This window comes from Ornithodoros turicata, chromosome 3, assembly GCF_037126465.1.
Source record: "Ornithodoros turicata isolate Travis chromosome 3, ASM3712646v1, whole genome shotgun sequence".
Classification (NCBI taxonomy): Eukaryota; Metazoa; Arthropoda; class Arachnida; order Ixodida; family Argasidae; genus Ornithodoros; species Ornithodoros turicata.
The window spans coordinates 57,840,435-57,864,202 of NC_088203.1; the positions used below are offsets into that span (position 1 = coordinate 57,840,435).

The window sequence follows — 23,768 nt, forward strand, 5'->3', positions numbered from 1 at the left end:
TGTCCTGGGATTTCTCTTTGCACACAGACGTGACCGCGAAACTAAATCAGTTCTTGTCAACTTTATCGGAGATGATTCGACAGAGCTCTTCCAGTACTGCACCTAGTAAGCGTAACACGATTCGACAACCATGGATTACAAAGGCAATACTAAAAAGCATAAAACATAAAAATAACTTGTACATCAAGCTACGGGGTTCACCGTCAAATTCTAATTTACGACTGAGATACAATAAATACAATAATACCCTTAGGAATGTTCTACGAGTAGCAAAAGTCAACTACTACTCCAAAATTATCGCTGACGCTAGTGATAGCCCCAAAGCCATGTGGAACGGGATTAATCGCATCCTGTCGAAAAAGGAATGTCAAGGCTGATACTGCTATCTCACTCTTAAGCAGTGACGTACTTCTAACCAGTCCCGTTGTCGTGGCAGAGAAGTTTAACGATTACTTCTGCAACATTGCGAAAAGCGTGCCTCAGCTGACCGAGTTCACGCAAACGTTTCCGTTACCTCCTGTAAACAAACATAGCCTTTTCCTAGGACCATCTACACCTGATGAAGTACTTTCGATTATTAAGACACTGAAATCGTCAAATTCATGTGGCCACGATGGCATATCGGTAGCTCTTTTGAAAAGATTTGGTCATTTGCTCGCTGCACCATTGGCGACTCTGGCAAACGATATCTTTTCCCAGGGGTCTTTTCCGGATTTGTTAAAGGTTGCTAAGGTTATTCCAGTTTACAAAAAGGGCAGCAGGACAATGGCTGGTAATTATCGTCCTATATCTATACTTCCGTCTATTAGTAAGGTGTGTAAAAATTAGTGCTGCTGAGGCTCGAATTCTTTTTCGAAAAATATAAATTACTACATCCATTGCAGTTCGGTTTTCGCCCGGGGAAATCCACAACCTTAGCGTTGGTAAATGCCACTGAAAAGATTAAGCGTAATATCGAAGCAAAACTACTTACCATGGGCATCTTTATCGACTTGACAAAAGCTTTTGATTTAATAGATCATCAGATCCTGCTTAAAAAACTTGAGTGGTACGGCATACGTGGCTTAGCTTTGAACTTATTGACCAGTTATTTGGAAAACCGGAAACAATACGTAACACTCAGCAAGTCTAATTCTTGCATTAGAGCACTGACAACAGGCGTTCCTCAAGGCTCTATTTTGGGACCTTTCCTATTTCTTATCTATGTTAATGATCTCCATGATTACCTACATGAAGACTGTTTCCTTTACGCGGACGACACTAACATTTTTATTGACGCATCTAACACTATGAGCTTGTTTGCAAAGGCAAATAACGTTTTACGTCGGTTCTCCATCTGGCTTTCTGCCAACAAACTGGTTCCAAATATCGATAAGACTTCATACGTAATATTTCGCCCACGACAAAAATATTTGGACCTAGACCAGGAAAAGCTATACCTCGCAGGCCGCCCTCTCAGCAGAGAGTCTTCAGTCAAATTTCTCGGCGTTATTTTACATGAAAACCTATCATGGGATGATCATGTTAAGTTTGTCCGACTCAAAATCACCTCCGCCTTGTTCGCACTTTCTAAGTTAAGACAATTTCTTTCTATCCAGGCGCTTCTAATGGTTTACCACGCTCTAGTCCACTCCAATATTTCGTACGCTCTGGAGGTCTATGGGCTGACCTATCCCTCCACCCTTCTTCCTATTTTACACTCCCAAAGAAGGGCCCTGAGGATAATGTTGTTCATACGCCCCTGCGAATCAATAGCGTTTGCCTTTCAGTGTTTGTCAGTGCAAAATGTTTATTCTCTTGTTAAGCATAAAGTCGCACTTTTTATGTACAAGTTGATCCATGGGGCTATCACGGACCACTTGATCTCTCTCAATCGTGTTCATACATTGTACAACCTACGTCATCACCCTGACATGCTTCAACCTCCTTCTTCACGTACAAATTATGGTATATTTTCAATCTCTTTCTTTGGTTCCAAGGTTTGGAATTCCCTACCGTTGCATATCAGAACCCTGTCTTCCTTTTTTCAATTTAAGAGGTATTCCCGTTTACATCTCTCACAATGGTAATAGGACACGAAAGCTCTATGATTTAGTAATGATCTCTTCCTTTCTTTCTTCCTTGACATAACACGCCCTTGATATGACTTATACAATTGTTTTATGTATGTCGGTAATGCTCTTTGCTTACTATAGGTTGCACCATAATGTTTCACTTTCCTTGTCAATGCATTTTGTCAATTGTTTGTCAATGTCTTTTTTTCTTTCTTCTTTCTTTCCCACAAGGCTTGTTATATATTCATGTACGTCTGTGTATCTACTGCTGGGACTGTTACACAGGGCATGCCCTCACAGTCCCATTTGTAATTCATTGAAACTCAGAAAGAGTAAATAAAACCTGAAACCTGAAACCTTCCTCGTTTCGTCCGCATTGGAAACGGGAGAATTTTCATACTGAGACGAAAATCAGCCTCTGGCCCGTTGCAGTTCAGATAGGAGTTTAATTTCATCAAATCGGATTGTCTTCTGACGGGGGATCTTCCTCTTGTGAAGATCCCCCGTCAGAAGACAATCCGAATCTGAACAAAGAATCACATTTTTAGAGAGGGAAAAACGGGAAAACTTTCTATACATACAATCGTCCTCGGAGACCGCGTAGCAGTTCTGCGCTTCCATCGTCGACTGTGAGGGGGATGTTGAAAAGGAATCCGATGGAGAGGACGTGCATACTTTCCCTATTGGTTGCGTTTTCCTTTAGTTTGCAATTGGTTGTTTACTACAAAGACTTTTGCTACATGTGGATTTCTCTAGCCCGCCCCCCACATCAACATTTTCACCCTATAAATTCGAGCATGGCATGCAGTGTTTCTCCAACAAGTTCTGTTGCCCTGGTTGCAGTGCTTGTTTCATTTTGCCTGCCAAATTTTGTTTGGTGTGCTGCCCTCCTGCTCAAGTTCCAGGCCAAATTTTGTTTCGTGTGCTGCCTCCTGCTCAAGCTCGAGACCAAAGCTTGTTTGGTGTGCTGCCTCCTGCCCAAGTTCCTACTAGATCTGCTGAGAGTGAGTATTTTTCTTGATTTATCTTCACATATTATAACTGAGACCATTCCATTTTCTTTTTTTATTTAGTGCCTCGCTGTGGAATTTGTGGGTATGATGGTATTGAACAATTAATACAACGTATTGAGGAGAGGGAGCAAGCTTTGCAAATTGATGCTGGTGGTGTGGAAGCTAATCATCCGGAGTGGGAATTGGATTTTAATATGTTACTGGATGATGATCTTTTTGATTCGGATACTCCAATAGATGCAATTCAAAATAACAATTTTGCCGAATTAAACAACCCATTACCACCAGAGCCAAATGTCGATCAGGTACAAGAGCTCTCAGAACATATTAGAGGTGCCCATCCCGGCGTTGAAGTTCCATGCCTACCATTCTTTCTAACTCAGAGTGCATTTGGTGGTCATAATAGATGTTTTGTGCTGTTTGCTTCTCCACATGATGACAGTGTGGAAGATCCAATCGATTATGTTCTTTTGTATCAGCATGATATAGTACGAATGTTGCAGGATCAGTGTATACCTTTCCGATTTTATATGCGACTAATTTTGCATAAGGTGAAAGAAGTAGGTGACAATATCACAACTAACATTGCATACATACCAACAACATCACAAGAGATACATAATCTTTCACATATAATGGTTGCACTATATGAGAGCTTTTCTGAACTCTTGCAAAATGTGGAAAACTATCAACGAGTTGGTAGTGGGTTTGTTTCCAGAGATGTTTTGGAACTTGAGGTAACTATCACCAAATTAAAGAACAAGCGCATTGGGTGTAAAACAGCTATACCCGATGAGTTGAAAAAAAGGTGGAAGACAATTACCAATGTGGACTCTCCACCCAACGCCCCTCACGAGTGCTTTAAATATAACACATTGGCTTTGTTGCATCCACAGAAGAGGCGTATAAATAATTGGCAAACATATACAAAATACTTGGAAAATTGTGAGTCAAATCCTATTGCTCGTGTGAGGTGGTGACCTGAGGGTCCAGTCTCATATTCTGATATAGATCTCTGGGAAAATCGTAATCAAGTTTGTGTGTTTATTTAAAAGTATGAAGATGGGACATTACATGCCTCTCGCATACCAAAAACGGAATTCTGTGATAGTGTTAAGTTGTTGGAAGTGAATGATCACTTTTTTGGTATCAGAAATTTCAATGCTCGGACGAGTCGTAACGGTCGGGTATTCTGCGAGAAATGCACTCGTGGATTTTGTACAAATGATTCGCTAATCAGGCATCGTCGTGTGTGTAGGAACTTGAAGGAAATCATCTTACAGTTCCCACCACCGGGCAAAAATATAATAAAATTTAATCAATATTTCAATATGTTCGCCTATCCTTATGTGATAGGACTTGACACTGAGTTCATTCTTGACCCCAAATACAGCAGTCAAAAATGCCGTACAACGCCACGTAATGAGTTCATTTTGTGCAGTTCTAGTACGAACTTACGACTCGCAGATCATTGCAGAAGATGTATATTTGAGACCTGATGCTGGTTCCAAGTGTGTAGAATATCTCATGCTTCTACACGACATCGCAGCAATGTATAACAGCGAACCAGCACCTATAATTTTGTCACCTGAGCAAGAGAGTAAACAGAATGCAGCCATTCAGTGCAAGTACTGCGGTGTTCTCTTTGATCAAGCTCACCCTAAAACTTGTCATCATGACCACAGTAGGTAGTATAGCCCAAACTTTTTGGCCTCTTTGTGCAATCAATGCAATGTCGGTTGTGCAAATATAGGTAAGATACCGGTATTGGTTCACAATTTGGCCTATGACATCAGTTTTCTGCTTCGTGGTTTCCATGCCATGAAGTGGAGAACACCACCCAAACTTATTGCAACAAGTAGTGAAAAAATACGGAACTTTGAGTATGGTAATTTCATTTTCCGTGACACTACTTACCAGGAGAGAATTTGAATCAATCACTGTCCTGTCTTGTTGACAGTTTAATGATTTCTGAGGATGTTCAGGCATTCAAGTGTCTGCAGCAGGTATATGGCGAAGATTTTCTTCGTCTGACTCGGAAAGGTGTCTTTCCATACTCCTACATTAAGAGCTTTGATGTGTACAAAGAAGAAAGTCTTCCACCCAAGGAAGCTTTTTTTAATGATCTAACTGGGACACCTGTGAGCGACGATGACTGCACATGCACAGGATATATTTAATCACTTTTCTTGCAGGACCCTCACCGATTACAACAACCTTTATTTGTTATGTGACACATTGTTGTTGTTGGATGTAATGCAGCATTTTAGGTTTCTATCCTTGAAGACGTATGGGTTGGAAGTGCTTCGCTTTGTGAGTTTCGCAGGTTTCAGCTGGCAAGCTGCTCTGAAGCACACTTCGGCGGAAATAGAGCTCTTCACTGATGAAGAAATGTACCGTACGATTGAGGGCTCCATTCGTGGAGGTATTTGCCAACAATCGAAACGCTATGCTCGAGCTAACAATAAGGATTGCCCTGATTACGATGAAGAAAGACCATCGAGCTATGTGGCCTACTATGATGCCAATTCTTTGTATGGTGGTTGTCTCACAAAGTGCCTTACAGTTGGAGAGTTCGAATGGGTGCCTGAAGAAAAGTTCTCAAGTATCGATTTTGTTAATCACCCAGAGGATGCAGCTATCGGTTATATATATGTATGCGATCTAGTATACCCTCCAGAGTTGCATGAGAAGACACGGTATTTCCCACTGGCGCCGCTCAAGCAGAAGGTGAACTCAAGTTGGCTGTCAACGTACCAACATCAACTAATTGAGCAGCTTAATTACAGGACATCCGCTCAAGAGAAGTTGCTTCTCACATGTATGGACAAAAGAGGGTATGTTGTGCACTATTGCTTGCTGGGGTTGTACTATAGATTGGGTATGAAAGTGAGCAAGATCCATAAAATACTACAATTCATGCAGAGCAAGATATTTGAACCATATATCATGATGAACATTGAGCGTCGTAGAGCAGCACAAACAGAGTTTGAGAAGAGCTTGATGAAGCTCTCTATAAATAGTATCTTTGGAAGAAGTCTTCTTAATCCTTCTCGTTTCAGGAACATTAAGGTAGCCTTTAGTCTAGATGAAGCTGAGCGGTATAGCAGTTCAAATGACTGTGTTCATTTCGAAATTCTCTCTGAGAATTGTGTGCTGTACGAATTAAAAAAAAGAACTATCAAATGTAACTTCCCATTACAGATTGGATTCTGTGTGCTCGAACACTCGAAGTATGTCATGTATGAGTTCATCTATTGTACTCTACAGAGCAAGCTCTCCTGTACAGTCATTCCCATGTACATGGACACTTATAGTTTTATCCTAGAGTTGATGACTGACGATTATGAAGGTGAACTGAAGAAAATTGCAGATGAACATCTGGACCTGTCATCATATCCTGGAGATCATGCATTCTACAGTGACAAAAATAAGGGTAAGTTGTTTAGATTCAAGTGTGAGACTGGTGGTCGTATAATTGAGGAGGTAGTTGCTCTAAAGGCTAAAATGTATTCGATAAAGTTGGTTGGTGATGATCAAATAGCTAGAGCGAAAGGAGTGAAGAAGGATATACTTCCCAAGCATTTGCTTCATGATGTGTACAAAAATGTGTTATTCAATAGTGAAAAGGTATCTCATGTGCAAAGATCAATATGTAGCAAACGTCAGTGCATGTATACCTTGGAGAATACCAAGCTTGCTCTCATGCCCTATGATGATGAACGTTATCAATTCAATGCCATCGATTCATACCCTTATGGAAGCTGCCAAATCAAGGAAGAAAATGTGTGAGTATGTTCCGTTCTCATGTTTTAATTGCCATCCTGTAGCATCTTTGTTGTCTTGTATGTTTCTTCTGTTTCAGGTGTGAAGGTTTTTCCGCAGGGGTTTTCTCCTTCACACAGATTGGCAACACAATTGGCAACATAATTGGCAATCCCCAGCACCATTGGCTTTAATTGGCATTACTAAGCACCATTAGCTTTAATTGGCATTAATAAAATATTTTCACTTGTACAAATGTGTATGTCTATTGCTTGCATGTCTTCTGGAGGAAAGTATGCTATGTTAAATGACGATTGAAACTCCCCGCTCGGGGATGTATTAAAAGATGTGGAAAGGGAATAAGATGTATTTTGCATGTTGATGCATGTTCAAACGCGAGAAGGAAACCCCTCTCTACGCGCGGCAGCGAAACGCGCGGGGCGGTCTTGGCTCGCGCTCCTCCTTGGGCGCAAACTATCCTGCTCCAAATACCCTCCGATATCAGACGAGGAGGGTAGCGATGGTCGAATCTATCTCCCTATTTCATGGGATACAGGGAATATCCTCTACCGTCTACTACTAGACTAACTTTATGCGCAGGAAAACTGCGCCGGACAAAGCAGAGTGCATCGTGGAGTTTAGTGACAAAGCAGCTACATACGGTAACAGCGGTAACATACACCGACTAGTACCTTCACATGTTCTGGCCCAAGCATACACCAAACCGTTTCAATGTCACCAGGCACAGTAATGGGACGCGAACATGTTGCACTTTTAACACCGAGCAGAACACCGCCGCCACGCCTGCTAACACGATCATGGCGATACACTGTAAAGTCGGGCAAGATTTCAAAACTCTGCAGATTTGGTGTCAGCCACCTATCAGTCAAGGCAATGATGTCAGTTTCGGTTGTAACTAGTAAGGACCGTAATTCATCCCGCTTAGGAAGAATGCTTCGGATGTTTGAGAACAGAACGGACATAGGAATATACTGTGCAGAAATGCGCTCAGAATGCTGTGGTTGCTATACAATGGATATAGAGAAGTACCGTTCCCTTCTGCATCAGCAGCAAGTGAAGAAAGTGAGCGCATAGACTGGACATCGCGGATTTCGTTCGCTGCCGCAACAAAGGTGTAAGATTTGTTTCCGATTAGTAACGTCTTCAAGCGAAGGCGAAGAGGCTGCCCTTGTGTGTGCCCAAATGCAATCAATTTCCTCCTGGCATTTCGGACCGATGGCGTAAAATCTTTGGGTACTGCTCGTGCAGTACCTTTAATACCCCTGTCAGACGTACTAATTTAGTGTCACTTTCAGCGAGTACACTTGCAGTTATTGTCATTCCTTCGTAGTCACACGGCATCTTATAGTGACACTAAATGCAAAGTACACTTACGATGAAGTGATTTCGCCAAACACACTTCGCTTTGCCTGCGACAATCAAGTACGTACCCTCCACGGCAGGGATGGGGTAACAAAAAACTTATTTTTTGAAGCGGAAAGAGACAACCCAAACGAAATTTATTTTTGGACAAATTTGTTAAGACAGCGCTGATTTATGCAAGTAGGACTTAAGGATTTTCTGGAGTGATTTACCGGTACTCTCGTTCACAGACTGACCAGTATAGAGTTCGTAATCCACTTCGCGGCAGCCATATTTGTTTACATTGCTATTTATTTTGGTTGAGTGCACGGTGGTTAAGTGTTGCCAGCAAAATCGCGACATACTCGCAGTGAAGCACTGAATAATGGGAGAGAAAAAAGACAGGGTGTCGTGGTCTGAGATAGAAACCTATGCTCTCATCACAACATGGGAGGACGATCTTAGCGACCTTCAGATGACCAAGCGTAACCCGAAAGTGTATGCTGACATCGCTGACCAGTTCCACGTGCAAGACATAGTTGTTATTTTACGGCGCGTGCGGAGTACGCCTCCAGTGGTACTTCATGAGTGCGTTTCTCACCTCATGGCCCCTGTCAGTGAAGACACTTGGGCTGTGAGACGGTTGTCCATACTTGGCACCGATCATGCGTGCTTCTCGGTCCCACTCGTGCTCCACGTTGTCCTTGAGGGCCTCACAAACATAGTGCAGTATGCACGCACATCGGGCATTGCCGAGCGGGTTAAGGCGTCCCGCTCGTTGGTGGTAGCAAAGGTCGTGCTGAAGACTGGGAGGCGGTGGGTTCGAGTCCTACCACCGGCTGTGCTGTGTCTGAGGTTTTCCCGGGGTTTTCCGAAGACTTTCTAGACGAATGTCTGCACAGTTCCCCCTGAAGTCGGCCCGAGACGCATACTAACCCCCCTGTCCCACACTCCTTCCTGTTGTCCTCTCTCCATCTGTCCACATCTGTACGCCGCTCATAGCCACAGTTGCTTCGCCGCTAACACGGAATCGAAAAAAAGAAAGTGTGCACACAGGCCTGATAGCACGCTTCGCAGTAGACAGACGACACTCCATACGCTTCATAACAAACCTGAAACGTGCTTTCAGTCTCCCAAATGCATTTTCTACAACTTTCCTCGTTCTCGACACGTTATAGTTGAACAAAGCTTGTGGTGTTTCTTTTGGTGGGTTTAGGAACGGTTTGAGGAGGTTTGTTGTGAGGGGGAATGCCTGATCATATAATATTACTGGTGCAACAGGCGTTCCTTCAATAGTAGTCACGGGTGAAAGAAAATAGTCACCATCAACGAGAGCACACAGTCTTGAGCGCCCGTACAGATGAGCGTCGTGGCACCTCCCAGGGCTCCCCAAGTTGATGTACCTGAACCAGTACAAGTGGTCTACCAATGCCAGGAGCATGATCCTGTACCTGCATGAAAAAAGAGCAAATGAGGGTACATATATGTAGCGCAGCAGTTTTCAGGGTGTGTGAAGTTCTCTGCAAGAATCCCTCACGAAAGCCACATCTGCCTGTGATCATGGCTTGACTAATATCAGACTACATTTAGGTGTCTTTACCCTGATTAATCCTCACCTACGTCGAGCCTGCGACTGAGCCAGTCCGTTTCTGATGGCATTGATCTGATGGGATTGAATTAAAGGCTCCAATATTACAAATATGTCATGTCGGGTTTGCTAATAAATTTTGGTAGTAATGTCCAGGGAATGTGCACTGCAAGATCGGATAAGATTTAAGACCGGATGGATTTGCCATGGTTGCACTCAGATCTGCCCTAGTCTGGCCTGAGCCTGGTCGCGTGTGTTGTTGATCTGGACTTATCGTACGGGATAATACACGGATATTTTTTAAAGCATGCCTGAACGTGGTAGCTACAAAGCAACACACGCGGCACACGCATTTGTTTGTGCAGCTCTTGGCAAACGTTCATGAAATATAAAATTGGCATGCTTCCCTATCGGAGAAGCACCCTTGCAACAAACGAAAGCCGACACACTTGCAACAGACGTCTAGGTTATTCAAGCACGCATATCTGAGTGTGTTTGCCTCTGTTTGCTAATAGGGTATTGCATAGGCGTATAAATACGCTAAGTCTGTGCTTCATTAAATTTTTGTCGAAAGCTGTACTGTGGTATTGATGGAAAGAAGCTGTAGACTTACCACACGTTGTAGTTGCAGTTGTCAGCAGCATGCTGCTTCGGTGGCGACACTGGCAAGTGGCAGCCGTCGAGGGCGCCAACAGCATGCGGAAATCCACTCGCAGCATCGAACTGCCGCATATGCTGCGGCATCTCCTGTGAGCGCACCATGCGCAGCCACTGGCTTTCAATGCGCATAATGACAGCATCGCAGAATTCTTTGAAAATGGTGTTCACAGTAGAGCTCTCTATGCCAAACAAATGTCCGATCGTCCTATCTTCTGCCGTTAAACACAATCTGTAGAGGCCGACAGCCACTCGTTTTTCGCGCGGGTGTTATCGCGTCCCGTATCTTCGTGTTCTCGCGCTCGAGGGTCGGAAGCGATTCCACCAGATACCTGAATGTAGCTGGGGAAACACGAAAGGCTTCCTTAAAATGAAACTCCCCTCGATGTGGCAATGTGTCTTCAAACCACCTTTCGTTGCGCTCAAACACCCACCGGCGTCGATGCACTTTGGACAAACTGCTGGCCATAATAGCGGCTACGATTAATTCGTTTGAGTTTAGCTGCTGCTCAATCTCAATTGACAGGCTTGTTTCCATCTCGATGTCCAAATTGCATTTCGTCAGAGAAACGCCTCGCTCGCAAGCACATGAGAGCTGATATAAGACGCTAGCGTTTCCTATGCTGACCTAGCTGAGCATCACTCATCGTTGCCTGGCACGTCGCCATTTTATCTCATGTAGAGTTTGGATCTGCTTCGTACTTGTCGTGACTTGTGTTGGTTCCCAACAATTATATTTATCACGTTAAACCGACTGTAACGGTGAAGAAAAGAAATCTTTATAAAATGTTTCTGAACTTAAGAAAAATGATTTTACGAAGAAAGTTTGGTGCACTCTCTGATGTTAGGTGGGAGTTCAAGCTCGCCCATCGTCATCACCATGACTGCTTAGTGACACTTACTTATGCCGTGTCGGAGGAGCGTAGTGAAAGTGACATTACAGGACAGAGTGCACTTCAAATAAGTGACACTAAATTAGTACGTCTGACAGGGGTATAAGTTTGAATGTACTGCTCAAGATTGCTTCCTTGGTCTTGTAGGTTGAGAATTTTACAATAATCTACACGTGTTTTGAATTCTTGGAGACGTCCCACACGATGCGCCCTTCCAATCTGCTCGGAGTGAACAGTGACACCCAAATTATCGTGGCACATTATCCGCACCTACTCTTCCTATTCCTTCCACGTTTCATTGTTAGTGTCCGTGATGCCATAAAAAAAAATCAAGTGTCCCTTCTAGATCGGTCTTCGAGGTCGTCAATACGCGCCCTCAATGTAGCTATCTACGAAGAAACTGCTGATACTGTCTTGCACGTCATTTACTTAGGTTATCCGATTTTGTATTTCCAATATGTCTGTCTCAATTCTACCAACACGTGAATTAACTTCGGTTATGGATCCCTTAAATTCATGCTGCTCTGTCTGGAATGCTTTCACCTCCTTCAGCAATGTGTCCTCACCTGCGCTTAGTTTCTCAAGCAAGCTCATCATAGTATTGAACTGAGTCTCTTGTTCTTTGGATATGGGCCCGGATCTGACTCAATGTCCCCAGCACGCAACAATAACATTTGAACGACAGCAAAACATTCGCAAATGATATCAGGGAGCACACGTGGGCACGGAAAGAGCAGCAACGTAACGCTGCTACTTCTTTTGGAAAGTAAGGGGTGGGTACCAACCGGAAAAACGTTGCGGTAAAGCATTAGCGGTCGTGTTGTAGCGCTCCCTCCGAGCCCGCTGGAATCGACCAGAGTTGTACGTAACTCGTTCCAAGTGACTCGTTACCCAGTAACCAGTTACTTTTTTGATAACGAAGTAACGTCGTAGCTACTTTTCTAAAAATTGTAACTGCTAACGTATTCAGTTACAAAAATGGGTAACTCGTTACTCACGTTACTCGTTCCTTTCCTTCGTTGATGCTCGGCTTCAACCTGGACGACATGGTAAATTACTATGTGAAAATTCCCGAAATTCCGTGCGCTTCTAACATGAGGTGACCTGACCTGGATGTTCAGCTCCTGGGAGCCTCTGGTCGACAGACATTCTTTTCTTGGGTCCTGAGGTGACCGGCATGACGAATGCCGAAATGCGTTCCAATCGAGTCATTTATTTTCATTGACCATGAAATCATTCTTCGAAAAAGACTGTGGAATTTTTCTTTGTGTGTGTGTGTGTGTGTGTGTTATCTCCCAGGTGCTGCCAATGGATATACTTGACTAACTAAACTCGGGTAAACTCGGAGATGGCATTGTCATTCTCTGTTGATTCGTCGTGTTGTTGTAAAGTGCGTTCACATTACCTGGACCACGAGATCCCAGGTTTAGTATATGCAGCTCGTGCGTGTCATTAGCCTAGCAGCGTATCTCGGGAAGAAACCTTAATCCCTGTATTTTCTCTGCCACCTCAACACTCGTGGGCTCCGTTGCGGATCGCTCGTTTGATTTATAAGATGGCACAGATGATAACCACGTCAGTGTGGCTTGGGTTGGGGTACAAGGTGAAAGCGGCAAAAGGTGACAGGAATGCAGCATTTCAGCGCCTTCTTTGCCTTCCCAAAGCAAAATGACGCAGCCCATCCCACACGTCGTATTCGAACTTGTAGAAGCGTGCTCATGTAACCGTCTTCAATATTGTTGTTAGCTGCAGCAGTTACCGTATCAATCGAATACTTCGTGGAACCAATGCCGTGTAGGGAGGAGGTAGCCCGAGAACTGCGGGTGACTGATGGTTAACAAAAGGGCGGGGGGGGGGGGGGCGACATGTTTATGTATATACAGGGTGTTTCAAAAAACGTGTCATTCGGACTTTATAAAAAAAACGGGGCGACGGAAAAATACGGGGTAAACGGCACTTGTGTGGCAACTGAATTTGCCATCTTGTAAAAATATTTTCACTTGATTTTAATGAAAAGAAATTGAATTTCTTTAATTGAACTTCAAAATTTCCCAAGTCAACCTCACGTTTTTTTTTTGTTTTTTTTTTTTACAGAATTAGAGAGCCCGTAGCGAACTTAGTCAGAACCACCAAGAAATCCGCTCGATATTGCAAAGGGAACTGCCCCAAAAAAGTCCAGAAGTTGAGGCTTCAGAGTTTCGGGTATTCAACAGCGCACCAAATCAGTCGCAAAGATGCACGGGGGGCAGGACATGTTCCTGTCCCCATGAAGAACAGTTTATCGCCGGACCGGCGTGCAGCACAAGACGCGCCGACAACAAGGCGGGCGACATTCCACCATACGTTGATAAGCGGCAAACAAAAATGATTCCGCCTCTTTTTTCCCGCCCTGTTTTTTTTTTCCGACCTTCTATCTTTCATGGGGGCAGGAGCAAGTCCTCCTCTCCACTAATCTTAGCGTCTGATTTCGTGCGCCGTTCAATACCTGAAACTTTGAAGCCTCAATTTCGGGACTTTTTTTGGGCAGTTCCATTTGCAATATCGAGCGGATTTCTTGGTAAATCTGACTAAGTTCGCTACGGGCTCTCTAATTCTGTAAAAAAAAAACGTTAGGTTGACTTGGGACATTTTGGAGTTCAATTAAAGAAATTCAATTTATTTTAATTAAAAGCAAATGAAAATATTTTTGCAAGATGGCAAATTCAGTTGCCACACAAATGCCGTTTACCCCGTATTTTTCTGTCGCCCCGTTTTGTTATAAAGTCCGAATGACACGTTTTTTGAAACACCCTGTATATATATACAGGGTGTCTGGCGAGAAAGTGTCAAAAAATTACTAAAAAAACCTAGGGGTGATAAAGCATGGGGGCTTGCTTTATGAGACTCCTGAAAGATTTTGCCACCTACTGTATTGATTTTCGTTAGTGTGATTAATTAATTAGTGAAATTTCGCTAATTAATTTCTGAAAAATGCCAAGGAAACGTCACGTTTTTCTGCCGGGTTTGGAAAGGCCATTTCTAGAATAGCGTATCGTAGTCAAAATTAGTTGATTTTGCGCACGTTTTTCAGAGAAAAGTTGCTACGCAAAAAGCACCCGCAATCCTATCGCAAGTTGAGCGCTCTTGCGGCCTTCGCTTCGCCGCGGATACAAGCTCCGCCCAAGGGCCCTCCCTCTGCGAAGAAAGCAGGAAGAAAGAAGCAAACAAAACCGCTAGAGAGGAAGAGTGAAACAGACCGCAATCGTTTTATCGATCACCGATAAACGGAGTCACACGGTTAGATTGCGCTTTGGACACAACCACCAGTTTTGTACCCTTTTATTCTTAATAAAAACAAAAATTTAAAAAGGTGCTCGAAGTGCCTGCCGTCTTCGCCCATACACAACTGGCATCTGTAAAATACATTTCTTGCAGCAATCTTTAGCTCTTGTGGTGGGACGGTATGGCCAGAAGGCGGTTATTTTTTGCTGCAATTCTTCTGGCATTGTGGACTCCGTTTGGTACACGGCGTCCTTGACTCTGCCCCACAAGTAGAAGTCCAGTGGTGTCACATCTGGGGACCTCGGAGGCCAGGGAACCGGCCCATGACGACCAATCCACTTATCCCTGAAGAGATTGTCCCCGAAACTTACGTTACATGACATTCACTTCAGGAGGTGGCAAAATCCTAGTACGAACAAATGCCGTTGACCGCATGACTCTAGGTGATGTAGCTTTTTATTATAATTCAATGACACGTTTTCTGGGACACCCTGTATAAAGAATGGAAGGAATCAAAGCAAAGAGCAAGCTTATACAGCGGCTTATAGACGTTGGTGCAGCGTTCATCAGTTCATATAAACGCACCATTGCGCAGATGTCGTGTAATCAGTCCTCCTCAGGTACCCGAAGATACGGCTGTAGAATACACATGGGAGTAAATCGCCATCTTCCCATGCATTTCTTCCTATTCAGCGCGTCAAACCACAGGGGTGACACAAACCCGCCATTGTTGTAACTACCCTCAAGCGGGTGCCTTTGGCAAAACTGCCATCTTGTCCTGGTCGCACGTCACAGAAAATGTCATTTTGAGGTCATGTGACTTTGTTTACATGTCGTTTTGCCGCTTACCGACATATCTCCGTCGTCATAAAGCCAAGAGATTAACATATTTTGCCAGCGTAAACCATGCGGTTCCGCAACATGGTACCCCATTTCTCCTTAGTTTAAGTACATCGCATCGGCTCCGTGAGTCCTAACGGGCGGTCGTCATCACATCTTTGGAAGTCGTCAACAGTACGAGGCCTTAACGGTTAGGCCTTAAGGTACGGTTTAGCCGCCTATCACGGGCGCCGCCATCTTTAAGGTCACGTGCGCCTTGACGTTTACTGTGACGTGCGACCAGGACCTGTCCAGGATGCATTGCCTTCGCCCAGCACGCTTTCGTCTACGGAGCAATACATTGGCGCAAAGTATAAAGTGTCTGGGCATACTGTGCCTAAAGTTAGATGATTGTTTGGATCCAAGTGGATTACAGATTCAATCCAAGCCATCCAACTGGCAACTTGTCCAAGCCAAGCCTAAATGCTCCTAATGTCAATAAGAAGCACTGCGAAGGCGAAGATAATGCGGAATCGTCTGTTTGTGAATTGAGGAAACGTATTTTTTGAAGTTCTTGATCTACAATATGCTGCACAGTTTTGCGAAATTGGTGATTTGTGGCTTCCGGGCTTCAAGCCTTGTTCACGTCGTCGCGTTTGTTGGGGTAGTGTTGTCGGTGCTGTGACCTTTACATTTGCGTGCCATTTACCACTTCCACCATGAACAATGACCTGCGTTCGTTTTTGTGAATTCGTTTCAAGTTTAGCGAAGTGAAGTACGCAGCACATGGATCATCTTGCTAGCTGCATCATGCAATTGAAGTATTAACAGATGCATCAAGTTGTTTGCATCGAATGAACTGCGCATGTTGACGGTACTTGGCACAGAGCTCTGTAGGTCGATGTGCGATATCACAATCTGCCGTGATTCAGGCAGAATAGCTATTCGAATGCACGAAGTAGAGGGAAACGTGTAGGTGAATGAGAGAGCAACACACAACTTTGTCGCAACAAAGAACATATGTTTATTAATGCGAGTCACGATTACATTAGAGAACAGTACAGTAAAATTAAGCTGTTTCATGGGGTAGTCAACAGACATGTAGCTGCTGCTGCCAAGGAGCATGTAAAAACGTAGTTGTGGATGGGATGCTGTTCTACAGCGCTACGTCTGAGCAAACTATACTTGCGTCTGTCTTTTTTTTAAAGTATGCTCCCTAGCAAAGGGAAGAAAATGTGGAGGTACAGTCTTTCAGTTTCCCATCTGTAAATCAGGATGACATCAGGTGCTGCTGATGCATTTGGGTGTTATAAGCTTCGTAATTTTTCTCTTTTTTCTGTGCAACTGGACCTCAGGTAAAGGAAGTCAAATATAAGTGTTGTCACAATTAATGGTCACAAATGGTGAATGTTGTGATATCAAACGTGCCTTGCATAGTTTCTTTTTGCACTAATATAATTTTACATCATACATATGCATTCATATTGCCACATGATTGTAGTTCAGACAGAGGTCATGTTCAACCAAAATTGGGGCTCAACTGATTCGGGGTAATAATCAGTAGGAGATGAGTTTAACTTGAAAAAGTCAGACCGTAAATATAATGTTGTAGGTACACAGGCTGTTCGACACAGGTGCACCTCTATATTAAAAGAATGGATGGTGATCATGAGTGGTCTACTTTATTGTATCGAATACAATTAACACACAATTTATGAATGGTCAATATTCCTGCAAAATATTATAATTCATTGACATTCATAAAGCGAGGCTTATATTTTTGCAATAAATAAGGAAATGGGTTTTGTTTGAGAGGGCATTGTTAATAAAATAAAGGAATTTGTGAATTTCATCAATCAAGAGATGATTCTATTTTGTTTCAGTGAAAATACAATTGCATTGACTTTCTCTGTAACAAGCTGTGACTGTATTACACAGGAGCATTCACCACGCCACGCTGCACTGTCAGTGTCGGTACTCCCCATATAAAAGAGATGATCGACTGAGTAGCCACGATGTAGAACATGTTGTAGCACATAGCTGCTTGATGTAGACAGTCGTAGTGCCCGCGCACTTTGCTGGAGATTCTTCCTTGGTTTTGGTATAATTGCAAGAAAATTTAAGCCATAGTTTTGTGGTTAGTACATGAATTTTAGTCATGTAACATGTGCTAGATGAATATGCCTCGCACGAACTATCTGGCCACCCTTTTTTGGCTTTTCTGGCTTTTAAAAACTACATTTATGCAGCCAATCATGTACTTTTAATTAGTACTCTACTTTTTAAAGCATTTGAAAACCTTGCTCAAGCAAAAAGTACGCTGCAAGCAGACTTTCCACTGAATGGCCCAAGTGAAGCCGTTCCTGTGTCATGGCTTCATGGCAAATGCTTGAAGAGGTTCGCATCTGAGACACACTTTGCTGTTGGTATGCTCTTGCACGACCTGCACACAAGCACAAGCAGGATAAAATTGAGAAAATTCACAGAGAAGTACAGAGGCACACCGACACTAAAACGAATGAAACAGTGTAAGCTCCATCACCTGAACATGTATACTTTCTTGACCTGGTGCCGGAACGCTAGGGCATGCACCAGGCTTCAGTACAGCTCGACTGTTTCCACCATAAAAGAAGCATTGCTGAAAATGAGTGGAGCACATGAGGTCGTGTTTTTAGTCGGTGTAGGATTTCACATTCACTTCCTCAAGTCGCTGAACCCATTTCGAATATTGTTCCGTATGTTGTTGTGGGAGCCTGTGAGGTCGACAAATTTTCATTAACAATGTTACAGAAACAACAGAAGTAGTGCCCTCTTTATCTTTATGTAGCACACGCATAATACACCTTCAAATGTGTCGGAAAAAGCTATAGGATCTCCAGTTGCAGGTGCATGCATCCCCAGAGCCTTCCCGAGTGGAGCTGTTAATGGGATGGTGCAGCATCTGCTTGCCATATTCCCAGAGTGAAAATATCTGAGTGCTTGTATTATCTTGAGGAAAATACAAGGCGCTCATATATGTGTGTGTACTTGTATCTGAAATGCAATTATTTTCTTAGTAACTTGCACTGCTTCTTTCGGTACCTTTTCTCAGATGATTGAACAAAGACATGGCAGATGGGATCAAACAAATATAAGTAACTGGGATAAGGTGGGTGCTAAGGGGCATGCTACCTTGCGGCATGTGCCCTCTAGTCAATGCTGTGTTAGTAAAATATTTCTGATGTTGAAATTTATAGGTTTGGGTGAATGTTACAAATATCAAGCTATGTTTGTACATATTGGCACTCTGACGTACAAAGCTGCACAGCCAGGGAAAGACAAACACAATTCACTCAAAAACATAGTGGAAGAATTTCACACACATGAAAGTAGGAAAAGCAGGCTACTTACCTTAGGAAAGATGATCTTGATCCACCCTCTCTGCACTGCTTGCAGTTCTCTTTTATGCATTTATTGGGCAATAACAATAACAACTTTATTTTAAGATTATGAATGGGGAGTTCCATCGCCAGAGGCCAATGGGGAGTTTCATGTTTATGTTGCTGACTTCCGAAACAGAGCGTCGAAGCTCTCGGATTTCGGCTCCATTTAAAGGCATCGGTAACCACGATATCTTTGAAATCGCCAATAAACTCACTAATTAGAGACACGTTCACGCGTTTTGTGGTTTGACAGGTTTGACAATCACGGAATCTAAGTAGGCTCGAGTTAGAAAGCTCAGAGGTGGAGGTGCCAGTCAAAAAGAATACATCGGAACATTAAAACACACAAGATATGACCCCATTCTAGATTTAATCGCTTTTTATCACGTTTCACGCGTCGTTGTTTGGTACACACAGTGACAAAACGACAAACATGAACCAAAACCATTGTTCAGATTTCCTCCGCCAAAACTAGCGGGCTCCGCCAGTTCTGGCCTGGCAACACGGGGACGCCTAATGGCGGCTTCCCTAGTTTGACGGCAGTTTTGGATGAGCTGCGGTGACCTGGTTTCAACAGTTTCAGCATAGTTTCGAAATAGCTCGCATCGGCCGACACGGTGTCCGTCGGCTTGTGTTCCGTGTTTCGGTGATGTCAATCGGCAGAACAGTTTGTGATTCTACGCGTGTTGTGCTGTTCCTGAACACGACTATTATCCCACGTATAGTCTATCAACTACGGAACTGGAATGTTTCGTGGGTTGGAGCGGTTGGAGAGTGAAGAACGCGTTCGGGCACGGTTGGATTTTGAGGGCTGACAACAAAGACAGGATTACGATTACGTGCCACACAAGTGTCTTCCGCTCTGCAAGCAACGAAAGAAGATGCACATCATAAAATCGGCCGGCACGGCGTCCTCTTGTGTTCCGTGTTTCAGTGATGTCAATCGGCAGAACAGTTTGTAGAAGTGTTCACTGGTTTATTGTTGCGTCGATGGGATTCAACGTGTGTTGTGCTGTTCCTGGACACGACTATTATCCCACGAACAGTCTATCAACTCCGGAACTGGAATGCTTCGTGAGTTGGAGAGTGAAGAACACGCTCGGGCCAGGGATGGGACACTCCCATTGATCGCAATGGGGACGTTTTTCTTGCAGCAGCAGCGCCAAATACGACCCCAGTGGTTGCAAAACCAATTCTGCGCATGCGCATTCGCTATGAGTTTGGATAAGGTGGAGGGTACCGCATTCGTCCGGGGACGCTGTTCTTCATGCTTATCCAACATGGCGGAGCGCTCTGCGGCCTCTCCGGTGCTGCGGTTCTGTGCCTTTCATTAATTATTCTACTGGTTTACGAGGCGGACGTCAGAAAGTGACAAACACAGATATTGGAACGGAAACACTGTATTCATCAAGCTTATTCATCGATATGCAAATATATGTCACTATATATGATGTCACTACTTTTCTCAAATCGCTGCACAGGCGTTGCGAAAAAGTATAATCACATAGTTAACAAACACATCACAGGGTTTCTTCGCAACAAGTCTCTTCTGGGGGAGGACTTCGTGACTTGCTTCGTGACTTGCTTTCCAGTATCATGAAGCTTCGCTTTCAGGCGGTCTTTATATATTTGCAAGGTTTTTTGGCATGTCAATATGGATTTCCGTACGTACACAACGCTTCCGGGAAAGCAGTTTCGGGGCTCTGCACCTCGAAGGACCTGAAAATAATCGATCAAATGTGAATCTTGCAATTCCGGTTTCCGCACGTACTAACTATACCTTCGCAGAGATACGAGTATTCTTATTCTTACCAGTGCGCTTTTGCTTGGCGTATATCCGTGTATCCGGAACTGGTGTCTATCACATGTGTGCAATACAAAATCGCATAACAATTCACGCACCCAACCAGGCACATTCATCATAACTCATAATATTTCTACGGTTGCTTACTTTGAAAAATACACGTTGATACAAAGCGCACACTAACGCTCCAGCTTCCGCCTTACACTGCTGCCACTCCAACGGTCAACGGTTCAAAGCTCGCGCCCAAAGTTTCGGATTGCTTGCTGGCGGGTGAAGGAATGTGACCACGTGACACACACATTCTAAATCGAAGAGAACGAGTTTACTTAAAGAAACGTAGGCTCGCACTTTGTTCAGTTGTTGTAGAAGAAGAATACATATTAAGTCGGGTTTTGTTTTTGTGATGAAGAAGTCTTGCGAAGTGATGGCGCCCCAATCGATACTACCGTGGCGACACACTTGGCGCGCCCGCGAAACTCTCGCAGTGGCCCTCCTGTGCTCGGGCCGTGTCGGATTTCGAGGGTTGTGTTCGTTTTGCTTCAAGTTCGAACTTAGTTACAGTGCGTCAACAAGGCAGTGAGCTTTGTATTCACAGTGCACCCATGTATCAGATCTTTGAATCAGTACTTCGTGTCAAATAAATATTTCTTTTAGCCAAACGAAGCTTCAGTTATTTTGAACATCGGGTAACGGCGGTAGGCGTGAAATCCGGTAGAAGTCGATGGTAGCCAGAACGAGCCGAAAGCTCAGCCAAAGTTAAGGCTCCTGATTGACCGACTGGCATTGCATCATTTCTTCAACGTTGCACTCTCATTGGTCGTGTGCCCAGTGTTGTGTGAATTATCTCAAACTATGGGCTCTATGGGGAGCTGTTGGAGCCTGCTGAGAGCCACCTCGTTCGCGTTGGAAAAAGAAAAAGTCCGCGTGATTTCATACTTCAACTTCATACTGAAGGTCTTACTTCTAGCTATTGTTTTTTTGCAATCTGTGCAACATAGTACTACATGTATGTGAAAGCGTTTCAGGCCAGTCGCCGGCGGTTTAATCTGTCGGTCGTGGAACGTCGAAGCTCGCGGTTGTCATGGATGCTAGTTCCGAACCTGAAGCTATTCCCGGGTCCGTTTACAGGATTTCAGGCATGTTTCAGGTATGTAGACGATATATCGGATATGGTTTTGTGAATGACAGGCATTCCCGTTCTTTTTTCTTTCTTTTTTTTGCCTCTTCTTGCAGGCATTGTGAGCAAGATCGGAGATCGCAAGATGCAATGCGGTGTGACTGTTACTAACCGCTCTCTGTGAAAACGGTATGTTACATATTTTCATGACTCCTTCGCACTCACATGGAGTTCTAGCAATGTACTTTGAAATGGTCTTTCTTGCAGGGTAAGTCCGTCCGAAGCGGCAGGCAATGGATGGTTTACAGGATTTCAGCCATTTTTCAGGTAAGTATAGACGATGTATTGGATATGCTTTTGTGAATGACAGGCATTCTCGTTCTTTTTTCTGCTTTTACCTCTTCTTGCAGGCATTGTGAGCGCTGATACGGAAATCACAAGATGCAATGCGGTGTGACTGTTACTAACCGCTCTCTGTGCAAACGGTATGTTACATATTTTCATGACTCCTTCGCACTGACATGCAGTTCTAGCAATGTGTTTTGAAATGGTCTTTCTTGTAGGTTAAGTTCGTACGAAGCCGCAGGCAATGGATGGAGTCCTCGCGAGCTGGTAATGAAACTCGTTCTTCCCGACGTTGGATCAAAAAGGCAAACTCAACGGGAAATCACGAGTCCTCAAGTCTACGAAAAGACAGAAGAACACCATCGCCGAAAAGATGACTGCTTAAGTAAAATGTTTAGTCGTCGTCATTGCTTGGTTGGACATTGCGGATACGTGCTTCATGAGTTTGAGCTTTGTTCATTACGGCGTGTGTGTTAATGATCAACGGTACGCTTTCAAAGACATGTAAGTGCTGAATGAAGTTTGTGTTGTAACTGGTTACTGTTTCGTGTGGTTTCTTGTAAGCGATCTCCATCTCGATGATGAATGCTCACGCTTCTGAAACAAGCCATGTAACTAACAGTTGTGTGATTTGAGGCTGCTGTGATACTGCTACTAATTTGAGGACAGCGCCAGAGGCGCAGTGCAAACGAATGAATTTGGACCTTGCTGTGCCAACGTCATGTGCAGCATGTGCAGCGCATGTAGGTAGCAAATTGCAGACTGGTGTTTACATCAGGGTGGTTTTACGCCGAATGGTCCGAAGGTCCTACGCCCCAGTTCCTTATAAAGAAAACAAATGGTGCGTCTTCGCAATTGCGGTTGACGGAACAACGACAGCGCTTCACAACTCCACCCTATAGTGGGTTCTTATAACGTAGAAGGATTGCAATACAGTGTCAGCACTATTTCGAATGCCCAACACTATTGTATCCCTCCCTTTCCCCGGTCGCGCTGCGGGCAGTCTCCCGAATTTTGAGTTCGTCAGGTTGGAAGGTATGCGAACATGGCGTTAGGATCATTTGGCGAATGAATGACCCGTAAGGATTGCCTGGTGTCGTTTTTTTATAGAATTAATTTACATTAGTCACATTTGTCAGCTGAACATAACAATGCTCAACTGACAAATATTGGACTGCGGTGTTATGAGTAGTGTTACTATCTAGTCCATTCCTTTCTGTATGTCACTTGGAAAGCATTATGCATGCAGGCGTTCTACCAAAGGGTAGTACATTCGACAGCATTTTTAGTCGCTCAGTATCTATTGGAATTTGTTCGTAAATTATTGCAACTTGATATTTTGCGTTTGAGGAGTTACAGAGTCAGCCTGATCAGGGAACATAAGTAACTGGAGTTTAATATTTCAATATTATTTCTAGAAGTGGGCAGGGCGAAACCCTTGGAGCAATGTCGCTTAAAGTGCGCCTCTTCTTCTTCGTACAGGCTTTGTTCTACCGACCTGAGCACGCAGCAGCGCAGCAGTTCGACTCGCCGGCATCAGGAATTTCGTGCGGCAACAGTGGATTCCGGATTAGCGACTCCATGTTTTTGAACCCTATGACCTTCAGTACACCGGCTGTGTTATCACCTTAGGGGCGCGTGACGTCAACAACTACTGCGTTAAAAGAG

At 43.9% G+C, this 23,768-nt stretch overlaps 1 protein-coding gene and 1 long non-coding RNA gene across 2 annotated transcripts in view; one reads left to right on the top strand and one right to left on the bottom strand.

Annotated features, from left to right (window-relative positions):
• Positions 1 to 10,646, bottom strand: part of LOC135388499 (peroxynitrite isomerase THAP4-like) — a 73,157-nt gene extending 62,511 nt beyond the window's left edge. The window contains exons 1-2 of the mRNA XM_064618081.1: positions 10,396 to 10,646; positions 8,796 to 9,645 (exon numbers count right to left, since the gene is read on the bottom strand). The gene's annotated coding sequence lies outside the window, so the exon portion shown is untranslated. The remainder of the gene's footprint in view (positions 1 to 8,795; positions 9,646 to 10,395) is intronic.
• An 11,054-nt stretch (positions 10,647 to 21,700) lies between these two features.
• Positions 21,701 to 22,410, top strand: LOC135387135 (uncharacterized). Its single transcript, XR_010420885.1, has 5 exons — positions 21,701 to 21,785; positions 21,872 to 21,944; positions 22,023 to 22,082; positions 22,166 to 22,240; positions 22,319 to 22,410. It is a non-coding gene; the product is annotated as an uncharacterized LOC135387135 (long non-coding RNA).
• Positions 22,411 to 23,768: the final 1,358 nt, after the last annotated feature.